A 27,720-nucleotide genomic window follows, 5' to 3' on the forward strand; every position below is an offset into this window, starting at 1 on the left:
ACCCTTGCCATGACACAATCTGAGCCCTCGCCGTGCCCACAGACTGAGCACTCGCCATGACCAAAGACCGAGCCCTCCCCGTAACCATAGTCCGAGCCTTTGCCACGACACAGGCCGAGATCTTGCCGCGACCACAGGCCGAGCTAACACCGCGACATATGCCGAGCCCTCGCCACAACACAGGCCGAGCCCTCGCCATGACACAGGCCGAGCTCTTGCCGCACACAGGCTGAGCACTCGCCGCAAAACAGCCCGCGCCCTCGCCGTGACACAGGCCGAGCCTTCACCGCGACACAGGCTGAACCCTCGCCGCGAGACAGACCGAGCCCTCGCCGCGACACAGACCGAGTTCTCGCAGCGATCACAGGCCGGGCCCTCGCCGCAACACAGGCCGAGCCCTCGCCACGACACAGCCGAGCCCTTGCCGCGACACAGGCTGAGCACTCGCCGCGAAATAGCCCAAGCCCTCGCCGTGACGCAGACTGAGCCCTCACCGCGACACAGACCGAGCCCTCACCGCGACCACAGGCCGAGTCCTCACCGCGACACAGACCGAGCCCTTGCCACAACAGAGGCTGAGCCCTCGCCGCGAAGCAGCCCGAGCCGTCACCGCGACACAGACCGAGCCCTCGCCACGACACAGACTGAGCACTCGCCGTGACCACAGGTCGAGCCCTCACCGCGACACAGACCGAGCGCTCGCCGTGACCACAGTCCGAGAACTCGGCGCGTCCACAGACCGAGCCCTCGCCACGACCAAAGACCGAGCCCTCGCCGCGACACAGACCGAGACCTCGCCGTGACACAGTCCGAGAACTCGGCACGTCCTCAGACCGAGCCTTCGCCGCAACCAAAGACCGAGCCCTTGCCGTGACACAGACCAAGACCTCGCCGTGACACGGACCGAGCCCTCGCCGTGACACAGACCGAGCCCTCGCCGCGACACAGACAGCCCTCGCCGTGACCACAGACCGAGCCCTCGCCGTGACCACAGACCGAGCCCTTGCCGTGACACAGGCCAAGCCCTCGCCGTGACCACAGACCGAGCCCTCGCCGTGACCACAGACCGAGCCCTCGCCGTGACCACAGACCGAGCCCTTGCTGTGACACAGACCGAGCCCTCGCCGTGACACAGACCGAGCCCACGCCGTGACACAGACCGAGCCCTCACCGTGACCACAGACCGAACCCTTGCCATGACACAAACTGAGCCCTCGCTGTGATGACAGACTGAGCCCTCGCCGTGACCACAGACCGAGCCCTCCCCGTGACCATAGCCCGAGCCCTCGCCGCGACACAGACCGAGCCCTCGCCGTGACCACAGACCGAGCCCTCCCAGTGACCATAGGCCGAGCCTTCGCCATGACACAGGCCGAGCTCTTGCCGCGAACACAGGCCGAGCCAACGCCGCGACATATGCCGAGCCCTCGCCACGACACAGGCCGAGCCCTCGCCACGACACAGGCCGAGCTCTTGCCGCGACACAGGCTGAGCACTCCCCGCAAAACATCCCGAGCCCTCGCCGCGACGCAGACCGAGCCCTCACCGCGACACAGACCGAGCCCTCGCCGCGACCACAGGCCGAGCCCTCACCGTGACCGCAGTCCGAACCCTCTCCGTGACACAGACCGAGCCCTCGCCGTGACCACAGACCGAGCCCTCGCCGTGACACAGACTGAGCCTTCGCCGTGACACAGATCGAGCCGTCGCCGTGACACAGACCGAGCCCTCGCCGTGACACAGACCGAGCCCTCGCCGTGACACAGACCGAGCCTTCGCCGTGACACAGACCGAGCCCTCGCCGTGACACAGACCGAGCCCTCGCCGTGACCACAGACCGAGCCCTCGCCGTGACACAGACCGAGCCCTCGCCGTGACCACAGACCGAGCCCTCGCCGTGACACAGACCGAGCCCTCGCCATGACACAGACTGAGCCCTCACCATAACCACAGACCGAACCCTTGCCATGACACAATCTGAGCCCTCGCCGTGCCCACAGACTGAGCACTCGCCATGACCAAAGACCGAGCCCTCCCCGTAACCATAGTCCGAGCCTTTGCCACGACACAGGCCGAGATCTTGCCGCGACCACAGGCCGAGCTAACACCGCGACATATGCCGAGCCCTCGCCACAACACAGGCCGAGCCCTTGCCATGACACAGGCCGAGCTCTTGCCGCACACAGGCTGAGCACTCGCCGCAAAACAGCCCGCGCCCTCGCCGTGACACAGGCCGAGCCCTCACCGCGACACAGGCTGAACCCTCGCCGCGAGACAGACCGAGCCCTCGCCGCGACACAGACCGAGTTCTCGCAGCGATCACAGGCCGGGCCCTCGCCGCGACACAGGCCGAGCCCTCGCCACGACACAGCCGAGCCCTTGCCGCGACACAGGCTGAGCACTCGCCGCGAAATAGCCCAAGCCCTCGCCGTGACGCAGACTGAGCCCTCACCGCGACACAGACCGAGCCCTCACCGCGACCACAGGCCGAGTCCTCACCGCGACACAGACCGAGCCCTTGCCACAACAGAGGCTGAGCCCTCGCCGCGAAGCAGCCCGAGCCGTCACCGCGACACAGACCGAGCCCTCGCCACGACACAGACCGAGCACTCGCCGTGACCACAGGTCGAGCCCTCACCGCGACACAGACCGAGCGCTCGCCGTGACCACAGTCCGAGAACTCGGCGCGACCACAGACCGAGCCCTCGCCACGACCAAAGACCGAGCCCTCGCCGCGACACAGACCGAGACCTCGCCGTGACACAGTCCGAGAACTCGGCGCGTCCTCAGACCGAGCCTTCGCCGCAACCAAAGACCGAGCCCTTGCCGTGACACAGACCAAGACCTCGCCGTGACACGGACCGAGCCCTCGCCGTGACACAGACCGAGCCCTCGCCGCGACACAGACAGCCCTCGCCGTGACCACAGACCGAGCCCTCGCCGTGACCACAGACCGAGCCCTTGCCGTGACACAGGCCAAGCCCTCGCCGTGACCACAGACTGAGCCCTCGCCGTGACCACAGACCGAGCACTCGCCGTGACCACAGACCGAGCCCTTGCTGTGACACAGACCGAGCCCTCGCCATGACACAGACCGAGCCCACGCCGTGACACAGACCGAGCCCTCACCGTGACCACAGACCGAGCCCTTGCTGTGACACAGACCGAGCCCTCGCCGTGACACAGACCGAGCCCACGCCGTGACACAGGCCGAGCCCTCGCCACGACACAGGCCGAGCTCTTGCCGTGACACAGGCTGAGCACACCCCGCAAAACATCCCGAGCCCTCGCCGCGACGCAGACCGAGCCCTCACCGCGACACAGACCGAGCCCTCGCCGCGACCACAGGCCGAGCCCTCACCACGACACAGACTGAGCCCTTGCCGCGACAGAGGCTGAGCCCTCGCCGCGAAACAGCCCGAGCCCTCGCCGTGACACAGACCGAGCCCTCGCCGTGACCACAGACCGAGCCCTCCCCGTGACCATAGGCCGAGCCTTCGCCACGACACAGGCCGAGCTCTTGCCGCGACCACAGGCCGAGCCAACGGCGCGACATATGCCGAGCCCTCGCCACGACACAGGCCGAGCTCTTGCCGCACACAGCCCGAGCCCTCGCCGCGACACAGACCGAGCCCTCGCCATGACACAGACCGAGCCCTCGCCGCGACCACAGGTTGAGCCCTCACCACGACACAGACCGAGCCCTCGCCGTGACCACAGTTCGAGAACTCTGCGCGACCTCAGACCGAGCCCTCGCCGCGACCAAAGACCGAGCCCTCGCCGTGACAGACCGAGTCGTCGCCGTGACACAGACCGAGCCCTCGCTCGACACAGACCGAGCCCTCGCCGCGACACAGACCGAGCCCTCGCCGCGACACACACCGAGCCCTCGCCGCGAAACAGACTGAGCCCTCGGCGGGACACAGACCGAGCCCTTGCTGCGACACAGACCGAGCCCTCGCCGCGACGCAGACCGAGCACTCACCGCGACACAGACCGAGCCCTCGCCGCGACCACAGGCCGAGCCCTCACCACGACACAGACTGAGCCCTTGCCGCGACAGAGGCTGAGCCCTCGCCGCGAAACAGCCCGAGCCCTCCCCGTGACCATAGGCCGAGCCTTCGCCACGACACAGGCCGAGCTCTTGCCGCGACCACAGGCCGAGCCAACGCCGCGACATATGCCGAGCCCTCGCCACGACACAGGCCGAGCTCTTGCCGCACACAGGCTGAGCACTCGCCGCGAACCAGCCCGAGCCCTCGCCGCGACACAGACCGAGCCCTCGCCACGACACAGACCGAGCCCTCGCCGCGACCACAGGTTGAGCCCTCACCACGACACAGACCGAGCCCTCGCCGTGACCACAGTCCGAGAACTCGGCGCGACCTCAGACCGAGCCCTCGCCGCGACCAAAGACCGAGCCCTCGCCGTGACAGACCGAGTCGTCGCCGTGACACAGACCGAGCCCTCGCTCGACACAGACCGAGCCCTCGCCGCGACACAGACCGAGCCCTCGCCGCGACACACACCGAGCCCTCGCCGCGAAACAGACTGAGCCCTCGACGGGACACAGACCGAGCCCTTGCTGCGACACAGACCGAGCCCTCGCCGTGACACAGACCGAGCCCTCGCTAGACACAGACCGAGCCCTCACCGTGACACAGACCGAGCCCTCGCCGCGACACACACCGAGCCCTCGCCGCGAAACAGACTGAGCCCTCGACGGGACACAGACCGAGCCCTTGCTGCGACACAGACCGAGCCCCCGCCGCGACACAGACCGAGCCCTCGCCACGACACAGACCGAGCACTCGCCGCGATCACAGACCGAGCCCTCGCCGCGACATAGGCTGAGCCCTCGCCGCGACACAGGCCGGTCCCTTGCCGCGACACATGCCAAACCCTCGCCGCAACACAGGCCGAGCCCTCGTTGCGACACAGGCCGTATTCTAGTTGCGACACAGTCCGAGCCCACGCTGCGACACAGGACGAGCCCTCACCGTGACCACAGTCCGAACCCTCGCCGTGACCACAGACCGAGCCCTCGCCGTGACCACAGACCGAGCCCTCCCCGTCACCATAGGCCGAGCCTTCGCCACGACACAGACCGAGCCAACGCCGCGACACAGACCGAGCCCTCGACGCGACACAGACCGAGCTCTCACCGTGGCACAGACCGAACCATTGCCATAACACAAACTGAGCCGTGACCACCGACCGAGCCCTCGCCGTGACCATAGGCCGAGCCTTCGCCACGACGCAGGCCGAGCTCTTGCCGCGACCACAGACCGAGCCCTCGACGTGGCACAGACCGAGCCTTCACCGTGACACAGACCGAGCGCTCGCCGCAACACAGGCTGAGCCATCGCCGCGACACAGGCCGTACTCTAGCTGCGACACAGTCCGAGCCCACGCTGCGACACAGGCCGAGCCCTCGCCGTGACACAGACCGAGCCCTCGCCGTGACCACAGACCGAGCCCTCGCCGTGACACAGACCGAGCCTTCGCCGTGACACAGATCGAGCCCTCGCCATGACACAGACCGAGCCCTCGCCGTGACCACAGACCGAGCCCTCCCAGTGACCATAGGCCGAGCCTTCGCCATGACACAGGCCGAGCTCTTGCCGCGAACACAGGCTGAGCCAACGCCGCGACATATGCCGAGCCCTCGCCACGACACAGGCCGAGCCCTCGCCACGACACAGGCCGAGCTCTTGCCGCGACACAGGCTGAGCACTCCCCGCAAAACATCCCGAGCCCTCGCCGCGACGCAGACCGAGCCCTCACCGCGACACAGACCGAGCCCTCGCCGCGACCACAGGCCGAGCCCTCACCGTGACCGCAGTCCGAACCCTCGCCGTGACACAGACCGAGCCCTCGCCGTGACCACAGACCGAGCCCTCGCCGTGACACAGACTGAGCCTTCGCCGTGACACAGATCGAGCCGTCGCCGTGACACAGACCGAGCCCTCGCCGTGACACAGACCGAGCCCTCGCCGTGACACAGACCGAGCCTTCGCCGTGACACAGACCGAGCCCTCGCCGTGACACAGACCGAGCCCTCGCCGTGACCACAGACCGAGCCCTCGCCGTGACACAGACCGAGCCCTCGCCGTGACCACAGACCGAGCCCTCGCCGTGACACAGACCGAGCCCTCGCCATGACACAGACTGAGCCCTCACCATAACCACAGACCGAACCCTTGCCATGACACAATCTGAGCCCTCGCCGTGCCCACAGACTGAGCACTCGCCATGACCAAAGACCGAGCCCTCCCCGTAACCATAGTCCGAGCCTTTGCCACGACACAGGCCGAGATCTTGCCGCGACCACAGGCCGAGCTAACACCGCGACATATGCCGAGCCCTCGCCACAACACAGGCCGAGCCCTTGCCATGACACAGGCCGAGCTCTTGCCGCACACAGGCTGAGCACTCGCCGCAAAACAGCCCGCGCCCTCGCCGTGACACAGGCCGAGCCCTCACCGCGACACAGGCTGAACCCTCGCCGCGAGACAGACCGAGCCCTCGCCGCGACACAGACCGAGTTCTCGCAGCGATCACAGGCCGGGCCCTCGCCGCGACACAGGCCGAGCCCTCGCCACGACACAGCCGAGCCCTTGCCGCGACACAGGCTGAGCACTCGCCGCGAAATAGCCCAAGCCCTCGCCGTGACGCAGACTGAGCCCTCACCGCGACACAGACCGAGCCCTCACCGCGACCACAGGCCGAGTCCTCACCGCGACACAGACCGAGCCCTTGCCACAACAGAGGCTGAGCCCTCGCCGCGAAGCAGCCCGAGCCGTCACCGCGACACAGACCGAGCCCTCGCCACGACACAGACCGAGCACTCGCCGTGACCACAGGTCGAGCCCTCACCGCGACACAGACCGAGCGCTCGCCGTGACCACAGTCCGAGAACTCGGCGCGACCACAGACCGAGCCCTCGCCACGACCAAAGACCGAGCCCTCGCCGCGACACAGACCGAGACCTCGCCGTGACACAGTCCGAGAACTCGGCGCGTCCTCAGACCGAGCCTTCGCCGCAACCAAAGACCGAGCCCTTGCCGTGACACAGACCAAGACCTCGCCGTGACACGGACCGAGCCCTCGCCGTGACACAGACCGAGCCCTCGCCGCGACACAGACAGCCCTCGCCGTGACCACAGACCGAGCCCTCGCCGTGACCACAGACCGAGCCCTTGCCGTGACACAGGCCAAGCCCTCGCCGTGACCACAGACTGAGCCCTCGCCGTGACCACAGACCGAGCCCTCGCCGTGACCACAGACCGAGCCCTTGCTGTGACACAGACCGAGCCCTCGCCATGACACAGACCGAGCCCACGCCGTGACACAGACCGAGCCCTCACCGTGACCACAGACCGAGCCCTTGCTGTGACACAGACCGAGCCCTCGCCGTGACACAGACCGAGCCCACGCCGTGACACAGGCCGAGCCCTCGCCACGACACAGGCCGAGCTCTTGCCGTGACACAGGCTGAGCACACCCCGCAAAACATCCCGAGCCCTCGCCGCGACGCAGACCGAGCCCTCACCGCGACACAGACCGAGCCCTCACCGCGACCACAGGCCGAGCCCTCACCACGACACAGACTGAGCCCTTGCCGCGACAGAGGCTGAGCCCTCGCCGCGAAACAGCCCGAGCCCTCGCCGTGACACAGACCGAGCCCTCGCCGTGACCACAGACCGAGCCCTCCCCGTGACCATAGGCCGAGCCTTCGCCACGACACAGGCCGAGCTCTTGCCGCGACCACAGGCCGAGCCAACGGCGCGACATATGCCGAGCCCTCGCCACGACACAGGCCAAGCTCTTGCCGCACACAGCCCGAGCCCTCGCCGCGACACAGACCGAGCCCTCGCCATGACACAGACCGAGCCCTCGCCGCGACCACAGGTTGAGCCCTCACCACGACACAGACCGAGCCCTCGCCGTGACCACAGTTCGAGAACTCTGCGCGACCTCAGACCGAGCCCTCGCCGCGACCAAAGACCGAGCCCTCGCCGTGACAGACCGAGTCGTCGCCGTGACACAGACCGAGCCCTCGCTCGACACAGACCGAGCCCTCGCCGCGACACAGACCGAGCCCTCGCCGCGACACACACCGAGCCCTCGCCGCGAAACAGACTGAGCCCTCGGCGGGACACAGACCGAGCCCTTGCTGCGACACAGACCGAGCCCTCGCCGCGACGCAGACCGAGCCCTCACCGCGACACAGACCGAGCCCTCGCCGCGACCACAGGCCGAGCCCTCACCACGACACAGACTGAGCCCTTGCCGCGACAGAGGCTGAGCCCTCGCCGCGAAACAGCCCGAGCCCTCCCCGTGACCATAGGCCGAGCCTTCGCCACGACACAGGCCGAGCTCTTGCCGCGACCACAGGCCGAGCCAACGCCGCGACATATGCCGAGCCCTCGCCACGACACAGGCCGAGCTCTTGCCGCACACAGGCTGAGCACTCGCCGCGAACCAGCCCGAGCCCTCGCCGCGACACAGACCGAGCCCTCGCCACGACACAGACCGAGCCCTCGCCGCGACCACAGGTTGAGCCCTCACCACGACACAGACCGAGCCCTCGCCGTGACCACAGTCCGAGAACTCGGCGCGACCTCAGACCGAGCCCTCGCCGCGACCAAAGACCGAGCCCTCGCCGCGACACAGACCGAGACCTCGCCGTGACACAGTCCGAGAACTCGGCGCGTCCTCAGACCGAGCCTTCGCCGCAACCAAAGACCGAGCCCTTGCCGTGACACAGACCAAGACCTCGCCGTGACACGGACCGAGCCCTCGCCGTGACACAGACCGAGCCCTCGCCGCGACACAGACAGCCCTCGCCGTGACCACAGACCGAGCCCTCGCCGTGACCACAGACCGAGCCCTTGCCGTGACACAGGCCAAGCCCTCGCCGTGACCACAGACCGAGCCCTCGCCGTGACCACAGACCGAGCCCTCGCCGTGACCACAGACCGAGCCCTTGCTGTGACACAGACCGAGCCCTCGCCGTGACACAGACCGAGCCCACGCCGTGACACAGACCGAGCCCTCACCGTGACCACAGACCGAACCCTTGCCATGACACAAACTGAGCCCTCGCTGTGATGACAGACTGAGCCCTCGCCGTGACCACAGACCGAGCCCTCCCCGTGACCATAGCCCGAGCCCTCGCCGCGACACAGACCGAGCCCTCGCCGTGACCACAGACCGAGCCCTCCCAGTGACCATAGGCCGAGCCTTCGCCATGACACAGGCCGAGCTCTTGCCGCGAACACAGGCCGAGCCAACGCCGCGACATATGCCGAGCCCTCGCCACGACACAGGCCGAGCCCTCGCCACGACACAGGCCGAGCTCTTGCCGCGACACAGGCTGAGCACTCCCCGCAAAACATCCCGAGCCCTCGCCGCGACGCAGACCGAGCCCTCACCGCGACACAGACCGAGCCCTCGCCGCGACCACAGGCCGAGCCCTCACCGTGACCGCAGTCCGAACCCTCTCCGTGACACAGACCGAGCCCTCGCCGTGACCACAGACCGAGCCCTCGCCGTGACACAGACTGAGCCTTCGCCGTGACACAGATCGAGCCGTCGCCGTGACACAGACCGAGCCCTCGCCGTGACACAGACCGAGCCCTCGCCGTGACACAGACCGAGCCTTCGCCGTGACACAGACCGAGCCCTCGCCGTGACACAGACCGAGCCCTCGCCGTGACCACAGACCGAGCCCTCGCCGTGACACAGACCGAGCCCTCGCCGTGACCACAGACCGAGCCCTCGCCGTGACACAGACCGAGCCCTCGCCATGACACAGACTGAGCCCTCACCATAACCACAGACCGAACCCTTGCCATGACACAATCTGAGCCCTCGCCGTGCCCACAGACTGAGCACTCGCCATGACCAAAGACCGAGCCCTCCCCGTAACCATAGTCCGAGCCTTTGCCACGACACAGGCCGAGATCTTGCCGCGACCACAGGCCGAGCTAACACCGCGACATATGCCGAGCCCTCGCCACAACACAGGCCGAGCCCTTGCCATGACACAGGCCGAGCTCTTGCCGCACACAGGCTGAGCACTCGCCGCAAAACAGCCCGCGCCCTCGCCGTGACACAGGCCGAGCCCTCACCGCGACACAGGCTGAACCCTCGCCGCGAGACAGACCGAGCCCTCGCCGCGACACAGACCGAGTTCTCGCAGCGATCACAGGCCGGGCCCTCGCCGCGACACAGGCCGAGCCCTCGCCACGACACAGCCGAGCCCTTGCCGCGACACAGGCTGAGCACTCGCCGCGAAATAGCCCAAGCCCTCGCCGTGACGCAGACTGAGCCCTCACCGCGACACAGACCGAGCCCTCACCGCGACCACAGGCCGAGTCCTCACCGCGACACAGACCGAGCCCTTGCCACAACAGAGGCTGAGCCCTCGCCGCGAAGCAGCCCGAGCCGTCACCGCGACACAGACCGAGCCCTCGCCACGACACAGACCGAGCACTCGCCGTGACCACAGGTCGAGCCCTCACCGCGACACAGACCGAGCGCTCGCCGTGACCACAGTCCGAGAACTCGGCGCGACCACAGACCGAGCCCTCGCCACGACCAAAGACCGAGCCCTCGCCGCGACACAGACCGAGACCTCGCCGTGACACAGTCCGAGAACTCGGCGCGTCCTCAGACCGAGCCTTCGCCGCAACCAAAGACCGAGCCCTTGCCGTGACACAGACCAAGACCTCGCCGTGACACGGACCGAGCCCTCGCCGTGACACAGACCGAGCCCTCGCCGCGACACAGACAGCCCTCGCCGTGACCACAGACCGAGCCCTCGCCGTGACCACAGACCGAGCCCTTGCCGTGACACAGGCCAAGCCCTCGCCGTGACCACAGACTGAGCCCTCGCCGTGACCACAGACCGAGCACTCGCCGTGACCACAGACCGAGCCCTTGCTGTGACACAGACCGAGCCCTCGCCATGACACAGACCGAGCCCACGCCGTGACACAGACCGAGCCCTCACCGTGACCACAGACCGAGCCCTTGCTGTGACACAGACCGAGCCCTCGCCGTGACACAGACCGAGCCCACGCCGTGACACAGGCCGAGCCCTCGCCACGACACAGGCCGAGCTCTTGCCGTGACACAGGCTGAGCACACCCCGCAAAACATCCCGAGCCCTCGCCGCGACGCAGACCGAGCCCTCACCGCGACACAGACCGAGCCCTCGCCGCGACCACAGGCCGAGCCCTCACCACGACACAGACTGAGCCCTTGCCGCGACAGAGGCTGAGCCCTCGCCGCGAAACAGCCCGAGCCCTCGCCGTGACACAGACCGAGCCCTCGCCGTGACCACAGACCGAGCCCTCCCCGTGACCATAGGCCGAGCCTTCGCCACGACACAGGCCGAGCTCTTGCCGCGACCACAGGCCGAGCCAACGGCGCGACATATGCCGAGCCCTCGCCACGACACAGGCCGAGCTCTTGCCGCACACAGCCCGAGCCCTCGCCGCGACACAGACCGAGCCCTCGCCATGACACAGACCGAGCCCTCGCCGCGACCACAGGTTGAGCCCTCACCACGACACAGACCGAGCCCTCGCCGTGACCACAGTTCGAGAACTCTGCGCGACCTCAGACCGAGCCCTCGCCGCGACCAAAGACCGAGCCCTCGCCGTGACAGACCGAGTCGTCGCCGTGACACAGACCGAGCCCTCGCTCGACACAGACCGAGCCCTCGCCGCGACACAGACCGAGCCCTCGCCGCGACACACACCGAGCCCTCGCCGCGAAACAGACTGAGCCCTCGGCGGGACACAGACCGAGCCCTTGCTGCGACACAGACCGAGCCCTCGCCGCGACGCAGACCGAGCCCTCACCGCGACACAGACCGAGCCCTCGCCGCGACCACAGGCCGAGCCCTCACCACGACACAGACTGAGCCCTTGCCGCGACAGAGGCTGAGCCCTCGCCGCGAAACAGCCCGAGCCCTCCCCGTGACCATAGGCCGAGCCTTCGCCACGACACAGGCCGAGCTCTTGCCGCGACCACAGGCCGAGCCAACGCCGCGACATATGCCGAGCCCTCGCCACGACACAGGCCGAGCTCTTGCCGCACACAGGCTGAGCACTCGCCGCGAACCAGCCCGAGCCCTCGCCGCGACACAGACCGAGCCCTCGCCACGACACAGACCGAGCCCTCGCCGCGACCACAGGTTGAGCCCTCACCACGACACAGACCGAGCCCTCGCCGTGACCACAGTCCGAGAACTCGGCGCGACCTCAGACCGAGCCCTCGCCGCGACCAAAGACCGAGCCCTCGCCGTGACAGACCGAGTCGTCGCCGTGACACAGACCGAGCCCTCGCTCGACACAGACCGAGCCCTCGCCGCGACACAGACCGAGCCCTCGCCGCGACACACACCGAGCCCTCGCCGCGAAACAGACTGAGCCCTCGACGGGACACAGACCGAGCCCTTGCTGCGACACAGACCGAGCCCTCGCCGTGACACAGACCGAGCCCTCGCTAGACACAGACCGAGCCCTCACCGTGACACAGACCGAGCCCTCGCCGCGACACACACCGAGCCCTCGCCGCGAAACAGACTGAGCCCTCGACGGGACACAGACCGAGCCCTTGCTGCGACACAGACCGAGCCCCCGCCGCGACACAGACCGAGCCCTCGCCACGACACAGACCGAGCACTCGCCGCGATCACAGACCGAGCCCTCGCCGCGACATAGGCTGAGCCCTCGCCGCGACACAGGCCGGTCCCTTGCCGCGACACATGCCAAACCCTCGCCGCAACACAGGCCGAGCCCTCGTTGCGACACAGGCCGTATTCTAGTTGCGACACAGTCCGAGCCCACGCTGCGACACAGGACGAGCCCTCACCGTGACCACAGTCCGAACCCTCGCCGTGACCACAGACCGAGCCCTCGCCGTGACCACAGACCGAGCCCTCCCCGTCACCATAGGCCGAGCCTTCGCCACGACACAGACCGAGCCAACGCCGCGACACAGACCGAGCCCTCGACGCGACACAGACCGAGCTCTCACCGTGGCACAGACCGAACCATTGCCATAACACAAACTGAGCCGTGACCACCGACCGAGCCCTCGCCGTGACCATAGGCCGAGCCTTCGCCACGACGCAGGCCGAGCTCTTGCCGCGACCACAGACCGAGCCCTCGACGTGGCACAGACCGAGCCTTCACCGTGACACAGACCGAGCGCTCGCCGCAACACAGGCTGAGCCATCGCCGCGACACAGGCCGTACTCTAGCTGCGACACAGTCCGAGCCCACGCTGCGACACAGGCCGAGCCCTCGCCGTGACACAGACCGAGCCCTCGCCGTGACCACAGACCGAGCCCTCGCCGTGACACAGACCGAGCCTTCGCCGTGACACAGATCGAGCCCTCGCCATGACACAGACCGAGCCCTCGCCGTGACCACAGACCGAGCCCTCCCAGTGACCATAGGCCGAGCCTTCGCCATGACACAGGCCGAGCTCTTGCCGCGAACACAGGCTGAGCCAACGCCGCGACATATGCCGAGCCCTCGCCACGACACAGGCCGAGCCCTCGCCACGACACAGGCCGAGCTCTTGCCGCGACACAGGCTGAGCACTCCCCGCAAAACATCCCGAGCCCTCGCCGCGACGCAGACCGAGCCCTCACCGCGACACAGACCGAGCCCTCGCCGCGACCACAGGCCGAGCCCTCACCGTGACCGCAGTCCGAACCCTCGCCGTGACACAGACCGAGCCCTCGCCGTGACCACAGACCGAGCCCTCGCCGTGACACAGACTGAGCCTTCGCCGTGACACAGATCGAGCCGTCGCCGTGACACAGACCGAGCCCTCGCCGTGACACAGACCGAGCCCTCGCCGTGACACAGACCGAGCCTTCGCCGTGACACAGACCGAGCCCTCGCCGTGACACAGACCGAGCCCTCGCCGTGACCACAGACCGAGCCCTCGCCGTGACACAGACCGAGCCCTCGCCGTGACCACAGACCGAGCCCTCGCCGTGACACAGACCGAGCCCTCGCCATGACACAGACTGAGCCCTCACCATAACCACAGACCGAACCCTTGCCATGACACAATCTGAGCCCTCGCCGTGCCCACAGACTGAGCACTCGCCATGACCAAAGACCGAGCCCTCCCCGTAACCATAGTCCGAGCCTTTGCCACGACACAGGCCGAGATCTTGCCGCGACCACAGGCCGAGCTAACACCGCGACATATGCCGAGCCCTCGCCACAACACAGGCCGAGCCCTTGCCATGACACAGGCCGAGCTCTTGCCGCACACAGGCTGAGCACTCGCCGCAAAATAGCCCGCGCCCTCGCCGTGACACAGGCCGAGCCCTCACCGCGACACAGGCTGAACCCTCGCCGCGAGACAGACCGAGCCCTCGCCGCGACACAGACCGAGTTCTCGCAGCGATCACAGGCCGGGCCCTCGCCGCGACACAGGCCGAGCCCTCGCCACGACACAGCCGAGCCCTTGCCGCGACACAGGCTGAGCACTCGCCGCGAAATAGCCCAAGCCCTCGCCGTGACGCAGACTGAGCCCTCACCGCGACACAGACCGAGCCCTCACCGCGACCACAGGCCGAGTCCTCACCGCGACACAGACCGAGCCCTTGCCACAACAGAGGCTGAGCCCTCGCCGCGAAGCAGCCCGAGCCGTCACCGCGACACAGACCGAGCCCTCGCCACGACACAGACCGAGCACTCGCCGTGACCACAGGTCGAGCCCTCACCGCGACACAGACCGAGCGCTCGCCGTGACCACAGTCCGAGAACTCGGCGCGACCACAGACCGAGCCCTCGCCACGACCAAAGACCGAGCCCTCGCCGCGACACAGACCGAGACCTCGCCGTGACACAGTCCGAGAACTCGGCGCGTCCTCAGACCGAGCCTTCGCCGCAACCAAAGACCGAGCCCTTGCCGTGACACAGACCAAGACCTCGCCGTGACACGGACCGAGCCCTCGCCGTGACACAGACCGAGCCCTCGCCGCGACACAGACAGCCCTCGCCGTGACCACAGACCGAGCCCTCGCCGTGACCACAGACCGAGCCCTTGCCGTGACACAGGCCAAGCCCTCGCCGTGACCACAGACTGAGCCCTCGCCGTGACCACAGACCGAGCCCTCGCCGTGACCACAGACCGAGCCCTTGCTGTGACACAGACCGAGCCCTCGCCATGACACAGACCGAGCCCACGCCGTGACACAGACCGAGCCCTCACCGTGACCACAGACCGAGCCCTTGCTGTGACACAGACCGAGCCCTCGCCGTGACACAGACCGAGCCCACGCCGTGACACAGGCCGAGCCCTCGCCACGACACAGGCCGAGCTCTTGCCGTGACACAGGCTGAGCACACCCCGCAAAACATCCCGAGCCCTCGCCGCGACGCAGACCGAGCCCTCACCGCGACACAGACCGAGCCCTCGCCGCGACCACAGGCCGAGCCCTCACCACGACACAGACTGAGCCCTTGCCGCGACAGAGGCTGAGCCCTCGCCGCGAAACAGCCCGAGCCCTCGCCGTGACACAGACCGAGCCCTCGCCGTGACCACAGACCGAGCCCTCCCCGTGACCATAGGCCGAGCCTTCGCCACGACACAGGCCGAGCTCTTGCCGCGACCACAGGCCGAGCCAACGGCGCGACATATGCCGAGCCCTCGCCACGACACAGGCCAAGCTCTTGCCGCACACAGCCCGAGCCCTCGCCGCGACACAGACCGAGCCCTCGCCATGACACAGACCGAGCCCTCGCCGCGACCACAGGTTGAGCCCTCACCACGACACAGACCGAGCCCTCGCCGTGACCACAGTTCGAGAACTCTGCGCGACCTCAGACCGAGCCCTCGCCGCGACCAAAGACCGAGCCCTCGCCGTGACAGACCGAGTCGTCGCCGTGACACAGACCGAGCCCTCGCTCGACACAGACCGAGCCCTCGCCGCGACACAGACCGAGCCCTCGCCGCGACACACACCGAGCCCTCGCCGCGAAACAGACTGAGCCCTCGGCGGGACACAGACCGAGCCCTTGCTGCGACACAGACCGAGCCCTCGCCGCGACGCAGACCGAGCCCTCACCGCGACACAGACCGAGCCCTCGCCGCGACCACAGGCCGAGCCCTCACCACGACACAGACTGAGCCCTTGCCGCGACAGAGGCTGAGCCCTCGCCGCGAAACAGCCCGAGCCCTCCCCGTGACCATAGGCCGAGCCTTCGCCACGACACAGGCCGAGCTCTTGCCGCGACCACAGGCCGAGCCAACGCCGCGACATATGCCGAGCCCTCGCCACGACACAGGCCGAGCTCTTGCCGCACACAGGCTGAGCACTCGCCGCGAACCAGCCCGAGCCCTCGCCGCGACACAGACCGAGCCCTCGCCACGACACAGACCGAGCCCTCGCCGCGACCACAGGTTGAGCCCTCACCACGACACAGACCGAGCCCTCGCCGTGACCACAGTCCGAGAACTCGGCGCGACCTCAGACCGAGCCCTCGCCGCGACCAAAGACCGAGCCCTCGCCGTGACAGACCGAGTCGTCGCCGTGACACAGACCGAGCCCTCGCTCGACACAGACCGAGCCCTCGCCGCGACACAGACCGAGCCCTCGCCGCGACACACACCGAGCCCTCGCCGCGAAACAGACTGAGCCCTCGACGGGACACAGACCGAGCCCTTGCTGCGACACAGACCGAGCCCTCGCCGTGACACAGACCGAGCCCTCGCTAGACACAGACCGAGCCCTCACCGTGACACAGACCGAGCCCTCGCCGCGACACACACCGAGCCCTCGCCGCGAAACAGACTGAGCCCTCGACGGGACACAGACCGAGCCCTTGCTGCGACACAGACCGAGCCCCCGCCGCGACACAGACCGAGCCCTCGCCGCGACACAGACCGAGCACTCGCCGCGATCACAGACCGAGCCCTCGCCGCGACATAGGCTGAGCCCTCGCCGCGACACAGGCCGGTCCCTTGCCGCGACACATGCCAAACCCTCGCCGCAACACAGGCCGAGCCCTCGTTGCGACACAGGCCGTATTCTAGTTGCGACACAGTCCGAGCCCACGCTGCGACACAGGACGAGCCCTCACCGTGACCACAGTCCGAACCCTCGCCGTGACCACAGACCGAGCCCTCGCCGTGACCACAGACCGAGCCCTCCCCGTCACCATAGGCCGAGCCTTCGCCACGACACAGACCGAGCCAACGCCGCGACACAGACCGAGCCCTCGACGCGACACAGACCGAGCTCTCACCGTGGCACAGACCGAACCATTGCCATAACACAAACTGAGCCGTGACCACCGACCGAGCCCTCGCCGTGACCATAGGCCGAGCCTTCGCCACGACGCAGGCCGAGCTCTTGCCGCGACCACAGACCGAGCCCTCGACGTGGCACAGACCGAGCCTTCACCGTGACACAGACCGAGCGCTCGCCGCAACACAGGCTGAGCCCTCGCCGCGACACAGGCCGTACTCTAGCTGCGACACAGTCCGAGCCCACGCTGCGACACAGGCCGAGCCCTCGCCGTGACACAGACCGAGCCCTCGCCGTGACCACAGACCGAGCCCTCGCCGTGACACAGACCGAGCCTTCGCCATGACACAGATCGAGCCCTCGCCGTGACACAGACCGAGCCCTCGCCGTGACACAGACCGAGCCTTCGCCGTGACACAGACCGAGCCCTCGCCGTGACACAGACCGAGCCCTCGCCGTGAGCACAGACCGAGCCCTCGCCGTGACACAGACCGAGCCCTCGCCGTGACACAGACTGAGCCCTCGCCGTGACAACAGACCGAACCCTTGCCATGACACAAACCGAACCCTCGCCGTGACACAGACCGAGCCCTCGCCGTGACCACAGACCGAGCCCTTGCCCTGACACAGACCGAGCCCTCGCCGTGACACAGACTGAGCCCTCACCGTGACCACAGACCGAACCCTTGCCATGACACAAACTGAGCCCTCACCGCGACACAGACCGAGCCCTCGCCGCGACCACAGGCCGAGCCCTCACCACGACACAGACCGAGCCCTTGCCGCGACAGAGGCTGAGCCCTCGACGCGAAACAGCCCATGCCCTTGGCGCGACACAGACCGAGCCCTCACCGTGACCACAGACCGAGCCCTCCCCGTGACCATAGGCCGAGCCTTCGCCACGACACAGGCCGAGCTCTTGCCGCGACCACAGGCCGAGCCAACGCCACGACATATGCCGAGCCCTCGCCATGACACAGGCCGAGCCCTCGCCACGACACAGGCCGAACTCTTGCCGCACACAGGCTGAGCACTCGCCGCAAAACAGCCCGCGCCCTCGCCGCGACGCAGACCGAGCCCTCACCGCGACACAGACCGAGCCCTCGCCGCGACCACAGACCGAGCCCTCGCCGTGACCACAGACCGAGCCCTCGCCGTGACACAGACTGAGCCTTCGCCGTGACACAGATCGAGCCGTCGCCATGACACAGACCGAGCCCTCGCCGTGACACAGACCGAGCCCTCGCCGCGACACAGACCGAGCCCTCGCCGCGACCACAGACCGAGCCCTCGCCGCGACGCAGACCGAGCCCTCACCGCGACACAGACCGAGCCCTCGCCGCGACCACAGACCGAGCCCTCGCCGTGACCACAGACCGAGCCCTCGCCGTGACACAGACTGAGCCTTCGCCGTGACACAGATCGAGCCGTCGCCATGACACAGACCGAGCCCTCGCCGTGACACAGACCGAGCCCTCGCCGTGACACAGACCGAGCCTTCGCCGTGACACAGACCGAGCCCTCGCCGTGACACAGACCGAGCCCTCGCCGTGACCACAGACCGAGCCCTCGCCGTGACACAGACCGAGCCCTCGCCGTGACCACAGACCGAGCCCTCGCCGTGACACAGACCGAGCCCTCGCCATGACACAGACTGAGCCCTCACCATAACCACAGACCGAACCCTTGCCATGACACAATCTGAGCCCTCGCCGTGCCCACAGACTGAGCACTCGCCATGACCAAAGACCGAGCCCTCCCCGTAACCATAGTCCGAGCCTTTGCCACGACACAGACCGAGATCTTGCCGCGACCACAGGCCGAGCTAACACCGCGACATATGCCGAGCCCTCGCCACAACACAGGCCGAGCCCTTGCCATGACACAGGCCGAGCTCTTGCCGCACGCAGGCTGAGCACTCGCCGCAAAACAGCCCGCGCCCTCGCCGTGACACAGGCCGAGCCCTCACCGCGACACAGGCTGAACCCTCGCCGCGAGACAGACCGAGCCCTCGCCGCGACACAGACCGAGTTCTCGCAGCGATCACAGGCCGGGCCCTCGCCGCGACACAGGCCGAGCCCTCGCCACGACACAGCCGAGCCCTTGCCGCGACACAGGCTGAGCACTCGCCGCGAAATAGCCCAAGCCCTCGCCGTGACGCAGACTGAGCCCTCACCGCGACACAGACCGAGCCCTCACCGCGACCACAGGCCGAGTCCTCACCGCAACACAGACCGAGCCCTTGCCACAACAGAGACTGAGCCCTCACCGCGACACAGACCGAGCCCTCACCGCGACCACAGGCCGAGTCCTCACCGCAACACAGACCGAGCCCTTGCCACAACAGAGGCTGAGCCCTCGCCGTGACGCAGACTGAGCCCTCACCGCGACACAGACCGAGCACTCGCCGTGACCACAGGTCGAGCCCTCACCGCGACACAGACCGAGCGCTCGCCGTGACCACAGTCCGAGAACTCGGCGCGACCACAGACCGAGCCCTCGCCACGACCAAAGACCGAGCCCTCGCCGCGACACAGACCGAGACCTCGCCGTGACACAGTCCGAGAACTCGGCGCGTCCTCAGACCGAGCCTTCGCCGCAACCAAAGACCGAGCCCTTGCCGTGACACAGACCAAGACCTCGCCGTGACACGGACCGAGCCCTCGCCGTGACACAGACCGAGCCCTCGCCGCGACACAGACAGCCCTCGCCGTGACCACAGACCGAGCCCTTGCCGTGACACAGACCAAGACCTCGCCGTGACACGGACCGAGTCCTCGCCGTGACACAGACCGAGCCCTCGCCGCGACACAGACAGCCCTCGCCGTGACCACAGACCGAGCCCTCGCCGTGACCACAGACCGAGCCCTTGCCGTGACACAGGCCAAGCCCTCGCCGTGACCACAGACCGAGCCCTCGCCGTGACCACAGACCGACCCCTCGCCGTGACCACAGACCGAGCCCTTGCTGTGACACAGACCGAGCCCTCGCCGTGACACAGACCGAGCCCACGCCGTGACACAGACCGAGCCCTCACCGTGACCACAGACCGAGCCCTTGCTGTGACACAGACCGAGCCCTCGCCGTGACACAGACCGAGCCCACGCCGTGACACAGGCCGAGCCCTCGCCACGACACAGGCCGAGCTCTTGCCGTGACACAGGCTGAGCACTCCCCGCAAAACATCCCGAGCCCTCGCCGCGACGCAGACCGAGCCCTCACCGCGACACAGACCGAGCCCTCGCCGCGACCACAGGCCGAGCCCTCACCACGACACAGACTGAGCCCTTGCCGCGACAGAGGCTGAGCCCTCGCCGCGAAACAGCCCGAGCCCTCGCCGTGACACAGACCGAGCCCTCGCCGTGACCACAGACCGAGCCCTCCCCGTGACCATAGGCCGAGCCTTCGCCACGACACAGGCCGAGCTCTTGCCGCGACCACAGTCCGAGCCAACGGCGCGACATATGCCGAGCCCTCGCCACGACACAGGCCGAGCTCTTGCCGCACACAGCCCGAGCCCTCGCCGCGACACAGACCGAGCCCTCGCCATGACACAGACCGAGCCCTCGCCGCGACCACAGGTTGAGCCCTCACCACGACACAGACCGAGCCCTCGCCGTGACCACAGTCCGAGAACTCGGCGCGACCTCAGACCGAGCCCTCGCCGCGACCAAAGACCGAGCCCTCGCCGTGACAGACCGAGTCGTCGCCGTGACACAGACCGAGCCCTCGCTCGACACAGACCGAGCCCTCGCCGCGACACAGACCGAGCCCTCGCCGCGACACACACCGAGCCCTCGCCGCGAAACAGACTGAGCCCTCGGCGGGACACAGACCGAGCCCTTGCTGCGACACAGACCGAGCCCTCGCCGCGACGCAGACCGAGCCCTCACCGCGACACAGACCGAGCCCTCGCCGCGACCACAGGCCGAGCCCTCACCACGACACAGACTGAGCCCTTGCCGCGACAGAGGCTGAGCCCTCGCCGCGAAACAGCCCGAGCCCTCGCCGTGACACAGACCGAGCCCTCGCCGTGACCACAGACCGAGCCCTCCCCGTGACCATAGGCCGAGCCTTCGCCACGACACAGGCCGAGCTCTTGCCGCGACCACAGTCCGAGCCAACGGCGCGACATATGCCGAGCCCTCGCCACGACACAGGCCGAGCTCTTGCCGCACACAGGCTGAGCACTCGCCGCGAACCAGCCCGAGCCCTCGCCGCGACACAGACCGAGCCCTCGCCACGACACAGACCGAGCCCTCGCCGCGACCACAGGTTGAGCCCTCACCACGACACAGACCGAGCCCTCGCCGTGACCACAGTCCAAGAACTCGGCGCGACCTCAGACCGAGCCCTCGCCGCGACCAAAGACCGAGCCCTCGCCGTGACAGACCGAGTCGTCGCCGTGACACAGACCAAGCCCTCGCTCGACACAGACCGAGCCCTCGCCGCGACACAGACCGAGCCCTCGCCGCGACACACACCGAGCCCTCGCCGCGAAACAGACTGAGCCCTCGACGGGACACAGACCGAGCCCTTGCTGCGACACAGACCGAGCCCTCGCCGTGACACAGACCGAGCCCTCGCTAGACACAGACCGAGCCCTCACCGTGACACAGACCGAGCCCTCGCCGCGACACACACCGAGCCCTCGCCGCGAAACAGACTGAGCCCTCGACGGGACACAGACCGAGCCCTTGCTGCGACACAGACCGAGCCCCCGCCGCGACACAGACTGAGCCCTCGCCGCGACACAGACCGAGCACTCGCCGCGATCACAGACCGAGCCCTCGCCGCGACATAGGCTGAGCCCTCGCCGCGTCACAGGCCGGTCCCTTGCCGCGACACATGCCAAACCCTCGCCGCAACACAGGCCGAGCCCTCGTTGCGACACAGGCCGTATTCTAGTTGCGACACAGTCCGAGCCCACGCTGCGACACAGGACGAGCCCTCACCGTGACCACAGTCCGAACCCTCGCCGTGACCACAGACCGAGCCCTCGCCGTGACCACAGACCGAGCCCTCCCCGTCACCATAGGCCGAGCCTTCGCCACGACACAGACCGAGCCAACGCCGCGACACAGACCGAGCCCTCGACGCGACACAGACCGAGCTCTCACCGTGGCACAGACCGAACCATTGCCATAACACAAACTGAGCCGTGACCACCGACCGAGCCCTCGCCGTGACCATAGGCCGAGCCTTCGCCACGACGCAGGCCGAGCTCTTGCCGCGACCACAGACCGAGCCCTCGACGTGGCACAGACCGAGCCTTCACCGTGACACAGACCGAGCGCTCGCCGCAACACAGGCTGAGCCCTCGCCGCGACACAGGCCGTACTCTAGCTGCGACACAGTCCGAGCCCACGCTGCGACACAGGCCGAGCCCTCGCCGTGACACAGACCGAGCCCTCGCCGTGACCACAGACCGAGCCCTCGCCGTGACACAGACCGAGCCTTCGCCGTGACACAGATCGAGCCCTCGCCATGACACAGACCGAGCCCTCGCCGTGACACAGACCGAGCCCTCGCCGTGACACAGACTGAGCCCTCACCGCGACCACAGGCCGAGCCCTCACCACGACACAGACCGAGCCCTTGCCGCGACAGAGGCTGAGCCCTCGACGCGAAACAGCCCGTGCCCTTGGCGCGACACAGACCGAGCCCTCACCGTGTCCACAGACCGAGCCCTCCCCGTGACCATAGGCCGAGCCTTCGCCACGACACAGGCCGAGCTCTTGCCGCGACCACAGGCCGAGCCAACGCCGCGACATATGCCGAGCCCTCGCCATGACACAGACCGAGCCCTCGACGCGACACAGACCGAGCTCTCACCGTGGCACAGACCGAACCATTGCCATAACACAAACTGAGCCGTGACCACCGACCGAGCCCTCGCCGTGACCATAGGCCGAGCCTTCGCCACGACGCAGGCCGAGCTCTTGCCGCGACCACAGACCGAGCCCTCGACGTGGCACAGACCGAGCCTTCACCGTGACACAGACCGAGCGCTCGCCGCAACACAGGCTGAGCCCTCGCCGTGACACAGGCCGCACTCTAGCTGCGACACAGTCCGAGCCCACGCTGCGACACAGGCCGAGCCCTCGCCGTGACACAGACCGAGCCCTCGCCGTGACCACAGACCGAGCCATCGCCGTGACACAGACCGAGCCTTCGCCGTGACACAGATCGAGCCCTCCCCGTGACCATAGGCCGAGCCTTCGCCACGACACAGGCCGAGCTCTTGCCGCGACCACAGGCCGAGCCAACGCCGCGACATATGCCGAGCCCTCGCCATGACACAGGCCGAGCCCTCGCCACGACACAGGCCGAACTCTTGCCGCACACAGGCTGAGCACTCGCCGCAAAACAGCCCGCGCCCTCGCCGCGATGCAGACCGAGCCCTCACCGCGACACAGACCGAGCCCTCGCCGCGACCACAGACCGAGCCCTCACCGTGACCGCAGACCGAACCCTTGCCATGACACAAACTGAGCCCTCGCCGCGACGCAGACCGAGCCCTCACCGCGACACAGACCGAGCCCTCGCCGCGACCACAGGCCGAGCCCTCACCGTGACACAGACCGAGCCCTTGCCGCAACAGAGGCTGAACTCTCGCTGCGAACCAGCCCGAGCCCTCGCCGCGACACAGACCGAGCCCTCGCCGCGACACAGACCGAGTCCTCGCCGCGACCACAAGTTTAGCCCTCACCGCGACACAGACCGAGCCCTCGCCGTGACCACAGTCCGAGCCCTCGACGTGGCACAGACCGAGCCTTCACCGTGACACAGACCGAGCGCTTGCCGCAACACAGGCTGAGCCCTCGCCGCGACACAGGCTGTACTCTAGCTGCGACACAGTCCGAGCCCACGCTGCGACACAGGCCGAGCCCTCGCCGTGACACAGACCGAGCCCTCGCCGTGACCACAGACCGAGCCCTCGCCGTGACACAGACCGAGCCTTCGCCGTGACACAGATCGAGCCCTCGCCATGACACAGACCGAGCCCTCGCCGTGACACAGACCGAGCCTTCGCCGTGACACAGACCGAGCCCTCGCCATGACACAGACCGAGCCCTCGCCGTGAGCACAGACCGAGCCCTCGCCGTGACACAGACCGAGCCCTCGCCGTGACACAGACTGAGCCCTCACCGTGACCACAGACTGAACCCTTGCCATGACACAAACCGAACCCTCGCCGTGACACAGACCGAGCCCTCGCCGTGACCACAGACCGAGCCCTCGCCGTGACACAGACCGATCCTTCGCCGTGACACAGATCGAGCCCTCGCCCTGACACAGACCGAGCCCTCGCCGTGACACAGACCGAGCCTTCGCCGTGACACAGACCGAGCCCTCGCCGTGACACAGACCGAGCCCTCGCCGTGACCACAGACCGAGCCCTCGCCGTGACACAGACCGAGCCCTTGCCGCAACAGAGGCTGAGCCCTCGCTGCGAACCAGCCTGAGCCCTCGCCGCGACACAGACCGAGCCCTCGCCGCGACACAGACCGAGTCCTCGCCGCGACCACAGGTTTAGCCCTCACCGCGACACAGACCGAGCCCTCGCCGTGACCACAGTCCGAGCCCTCGACGTGGCACAGACCGAGCCTTCACCGTGACACAGACCGAGCGCTCGCCGCAACACAGGCTGAGCCCTCGCCGCGACACAGGCTGTACTCTAGCTGCGACACAGTCCGAGCCCACGCTGCGACACAGGCCGAGCCCTCGCCGTGACACAGACCGAGCCCTCGCCGTGACCACAGACCGAGCCCTCGCCGTGACACAGACCGAGCCTTCGCCGTGACACAGATCGAGCCCTCGCCATGACACAGACCGAGCCCTCGCTGTGACACAGACCGAGCCTTCACCGTGACACAGACCGAGCCCTCGCCGTGACACAGACCGAGCCCTCGCCGTGAGCACAGACCGAGCCCTCGCCGTGACACAGACCGAGCCCTCGCCGTGACACAGACTGAGCCCTCACCGTGACCACAGACCGAACCCTTGCCATGACACAAACCGAACCCTCGCCGTGACACAGACCGAGCCCTCGCCGTGACCACAGACCGAGCCCTCGCCGTGACACAGACCGAGCCTTCGCCGTGACACAGATCGAGCCCTCGCCATGACACAGACCGAGCCCTCGCCGTGACACAGACCGAGCCTTCGCCGTGACACAGACCGAGCCCTCGCCGTGACACAGACCGAGCCCTCGCCGTGACCACAGACCGAGCCCTCGCCGTGACACAGACCGAGCCCTCGCCGTGACACAGACTGAGCCCTCACCGCGACCACAGGCCGAGCCCTCACCACGACACAGACCGAGCCCTTGCCGCGACAGAGGCTGAGCCCTCGACGCGAAACAGCCCATGCCCTTGGCGCGACACAGACCGAGCCCTCACCGTGTCCACAGACCGAGCCCTCCCCGTGACCATAGGCCGAGCCTTCGCCACGACACAGGCCGAGCTCTTGCCGCGACCACAGGCCGAGCCAACGCCGCGACATATGCCGAGCCCTCGCCATGACACAGACCGAGCCCTCGACGCGACACAGACCGAGCTCTCACCGTGGCACAGACCGAACCATTGCCATTACACAAACTGAGCCGTGACCACCGACCGAGCCCTCGCCGTGACCATAGGCCGAGCCTTCGCCACGACGCAGGCCGAGCTCTTGCCGCGACCACAGACCGAGCCCTCGACGTGGCACAGACCGAGCCTTCACCGTGACACAGACCGAGCGCTCGCCGCAACACAGGCTGAGCCCTCGCCGCGACACAGGCCGCACTCTAGCTGCGACACAGTCCGAGCCCACGCTGCGACACAGGCCGAGCCCTCGCCGTGACACAGACCGAGCCCTCGCCGTGACCACAGACCGAGCCATCGCCGTGACACAGACCGAGACTTCGCCGTGACACAGATCGAGCCCTCCCCGTGACCATAGGCCGAGCCTTCGCCACGACACAGGCCGAGCTCTTGCCGCGACCACAGGCCGAGCCAACGCCGCGACATATGCCGAGCCCTCACCATGACACAGGCCGAGCCCTCGCCACGACACAGGCCGAACTCTTGCCGCACACAGGCTGAGCACTCGCCGCAAAACAGCCCGCGCCCTCGCCGCGACGCAGACCGAGCCCTCACCGCGACACAGACCGAGCCCTCGCCGCGACCACAGACCGAGCCCTCACCGTGACCGCAGACCGAACCCTTGCCATGACACAAACTGAGCCCTCGCCGCGACGCAGACCGAGCCCTCACCGCGACACAGACCGAGCCCTCGCCGCGACCACAGGCCGAGCCCTCACCGTGACACAGACCGAGCCCTTGCCGCAACAGAGGCTGAACCCTCGCTGCGAACCAGCCCGAGCCCTCGCCGCGACACAGACCGAGCCCTCGCCGCGACACAGACCGAGTCCTCGCCGCGACCACAGGTTTAGCCCTCACCGTGACACAGACCGAGCCCTCGCCGTGACACAGGCTGTACTCTAGCTGCGACACAGTCCGAGCCCACGCTGCGACACAGGCCGAGCCCTCGCCGTGACACAGACCGAGCCCTCGCCGTGACCACAGACCGAGCCCTCGCCGTGACACAGACCGAGCCTTCGCCGTGACACAGATCGAGCCCTCGCCATGACACAGACCGAGCCCTCGCCGTGACACAGACCGAGCCTTCGCCGTGACACAGACCGAGCCCTCGCCGTGACACAGACCGAGCCCTCGCCGTGAGCACAGACCGAGCCCTCGCCGTGACACAGACCGAGCCCTCGCCGTGACACAGACTGAGCCCTCACCATGACCACAGACTGAACCCTTGCCATGACACAAACCGAACCCTCGCCGTGACACAGACCGAGCCCTCGCCGTGACCACAGACCGAGCCCTCGCCGTGACACAGACCGAGCCTTCGCCGTGACACAGATCGAGCCCTCGCCCTGACACAGACCGAGCCCTCGCCGTGACACAGACCGAGCCTTCGCCGTGACAAAGACCGAGCCCTCGCCGTGACACAGACCGAGCCCTCGCCGTGACCACAGACCGAGCCCTCGCCGTGACACAGACCGAGCCCTCGCCGTGACACAGACTGAGCCCTTACCGTGAGCACAGACCGAACCCTTGCCATGACCACAGACCGAACCCTTGCCATGACACAAACTGAGCCCTCACCGCGACACAGAACGAGCCCTCGCCGCGACCACAGGCCGAGCCCTCACCACGACACAGACCGAGCCCTTGCCGCGACAGAGGCTGAGCCCTCGACGCGAAACAGCCCATGCCCTTGGCGCGACACAGACCGAGCCCTCACCGTGACCACAGACCGAGCCCTCCCCGTGACCATAGGCCGAGCCTTCGCCACGACACAGGCCGAGCTCTTGCCGCGACCACAGGCCGAGCCAACGCCGCGACATATGCTGAGCC

Source organism: Somniosus microcephalus, chromosome 4, assembly GCF_052327205.1.
Source record: "Somniosus microcephalus isolate GS21.2 chromosome 4, FLI_Smic_1.0, whole genome shotgun sequence".
Classification (NCBI taxonomy): Eukaryota; Metazoa; Chordata; class Chondrichthyes; order Squaliformes; family Somniosidae; genus Somniosus; species Somniosus microcephalus.